We start from the raw sequence: 2,644 nt of genomic DNA, 5'->3' as shown, positions 1-2,644 counted from the left end.
CTAAGACATCCTCGACACTCTATTTTCTTTGCTGTTTTTAATATAACAAATGAACTCGGAATTGCACAAACTTTATGTCCAGGTATTCATCTTGAAATAAGTTTTCTAACAAACCAAGGATCATAATTTTCTAATTTCTCTAACCTCAAGAATAAAGGAAAAACTGTGACTGCTCTGCAGTGCATAAAACCAGAAAAACAGCAGCAGCATGTGATATTCAAAATTCAATATAAAATCCAAGTTAAATCCAATGACTTTAAAAATTAATGTAGTTAAACTTTACTCATCCAGAAACAAGTGTGTCTTGGTTGCAACCCAATTGCTATTCAATTCTAAAAGTTACAAGCATTGGAAGTTGATGCATAGCTTGCTGAAATCTGTTTCTTTTCAGCTCTGACCGCCAATATTCAAAAACTCACAACTCCCAATCCTCAACTCTTAAAATTATGAAGTTTTAGAGAAATAAGGAAAATTAATCAAATTTTATAACAACATTGGTTTCGCTCCAAAACTCAACTCGTAGAAGTCGCAGCAAGACAAACAAGTTGCTGCCCTGTTTGACATTTTCTGCTGCAGGACAGATTTAACAACCTATCTTTAAAAATTTGCCATAAATTGTATATTTAACAAAAAGGTCCCAATTTTTCCAGTTTAGTTCCTTATATTCCCAAGTTTAACCCAGATTTAGTCTCATGCAAATCCGATCATTACATAATTAGTTACAGCACATGCAATACCACCACAACATAACTCTACATCCTTATTAACAACCACCAATCCTAATCCATCATAAATAAATATAAGAACACACTATTAATAACTTCCACACCTCATAATTCCAATATATATATATATCCACCAACAAATCCTTTCCAATAACATTACAAGGCTAATCATTAAATACAACAAACAATTCAACTTATCCTATGGTATCTCTAACCTAAGCTTTCACAACACCGTAAATATTAAACGTACGAAACTTAAACCATACCTTGGCCGATCACTTAATTCACCCAAGGCAGCTTCTCAACACAAAATTACAGCCTCTTCAAGCTCAAGTAAAACAGCCACAAACTAAGCTTTGATCACCAACAAGCCTCCAAACATTCCCAATGCATATATACCCACTTAATCTACACCTAATACATATACATATTCTAATTTCAGTTCTCCATTGCTAAAACAAGATTGAGCTAGGGTTAGGGTGTTCTTACCATACCCATATGCTCAATAGCTTGAGCCCACAAGTTCCGGAAGCTAACTTGAACCTAGAACACAAGGATTGAACAATTTTTAACTTAATTGTTCATAAATTTCCGAAATTAGGAGAAGCTGGCTGAGAAGGAAATAATGAGTTACCTACCAAATTGTTCCATGGGTTTCATAGAGCTCGTCGCGGTGAACGCGTGGCCGCAAGCGGTTCGTCAATCGGAGCTCCGGATCAAAAGTTACATGGATTTGAAATTAAAGTGAGGGTTAGGTTTTTGCTTGTGTTCTTCTTCCCCCTAAGAAATGTTTCCCAGCGTGAATAATGAAGAAGAAGGGAAATAAGAAGCTGTGCCTCTTTAATGGATTGGGTTCGGTTGGGCCTTGGGCCCATTTTGGGTCCGGTTCAACCAGTCCGGCCCATCCGGCCCAATCTTGGGCCAAACTTTTCGAAATTGGTATCGAAATTCTCGTTTCGACGAGCTCTATCCTATTTTGATATCAGTTTTGCGTATTTAATTTTCCTATTGAAAATTCGATTTATTGACTAATTATACACCGATTTTAGCGGGGTTTACAGATTCTGACTTGAGCGTCGGAGTCCCTTTTGCAGGTGGCTCCCCTCATCACTTTATCAACCCGGAATATCCTCGAGCTCCCTTTCTCTCCTTCGATGTTTGTCCGGAAGGTTCAATCACACACAAGTGACCCGGAACCCAGGTTCCTGTCACCCCGTGTATTACAAAAACTAATTTTATTTTAGTGATATATAATTACAACATTATTTCACAATATTTTATTTGTGTTCGTCTTATTAATTTAAGCAAAGATTTTTGTGTAAAATTGAATATTTGAATATTTGATGATTATGCTCATTAAGTTATATAATAATATTATATATTTATGAAAATTTGCGAGTAGAATCGAATATTCGCGAGTTGACTATGAATAAAATTAGAGTTAGATCGTTTTTAACCCATAAGTAAAATATAATTAAATTTTAATAACAAATTCAACCCACAAATAATTAGATAAAATTAAGATTGAGATCAAATCTTATCCTATTTTATTTATTATCACCCCTGTATGTATTAGTGTATAATGTATATGAATTAACTAAAACCTGTCAAATTTATTTGATCAAAAACTAAAAAAAGTGTATCGTATATTAATTTTCTTATATATATTTTGTTATCAAAATTCCCAAAGAACATCATTTCTCACTTTGTAGCATACACTTTACGAGGTTGATTTAAAGATATTTTTGTTGAAAAGACACTTGTTTTACGTCAAATATTCTTCGATCTTCTGTATAATTGTTACGATGAATTTAGCTAAATATAAATTTTAAAAAAATTAATCCTAATAAATTTAGTTTACGGATTTTTGAAAAAAACATTTGTTATTAAAAATACAAATGTAAAAAATTTTCCATCTA

General features: G+C 33.2%; 1 long non-coding RNA gene across 1 annotated transcript in view; it reads right to left on the bottom strand.

Annotated features, from left to right (window-relative positions):
- LOC107469872 (uncharacterized) overlaps nt 1–1,672 on the bottom strand; it is a 2,780-nt gene extending 1,108 nt beyond the window's left edge. Inside the window, exons 1-3 of the long non-coding RNA XR_001588260.3 lie at nt 1,364–1,672; nt 1,215–1,268; nt 992–1,139 (exon numbers count right to left, since the gene is read on the bottom strand). This is a non-coding gene — a long non-coding RNA (uncharacterized LOC107469872). The remainder of the gene's footprint in view (nt 1–991; nt 1,140–1,214; nt 1,269–1,363) is intronic.
- Nucleotides 1,673–2,644: the final 972 nt, after the last annotated feature.

This window comes from Arachis duranensis, chromosome 10 (assembly GCF_000817695.3).
Source record: "Arachis duranensis cultivar V14167 chromosome 10, aradu.V14167.gnm2.J7QH, whole genome shotgun sequence".
NCBI lineage: Eukaryota > Viridiplantae > Streptophyta > Magnoliopsida > Fabales > Fabaceae > Arachis > Arachis duranensis.
The sequence above is the reverse complement of the archived record's forward strand: the minus strand, read 5'-3'. Positions and strand labels throughout refer to the sequence as shown.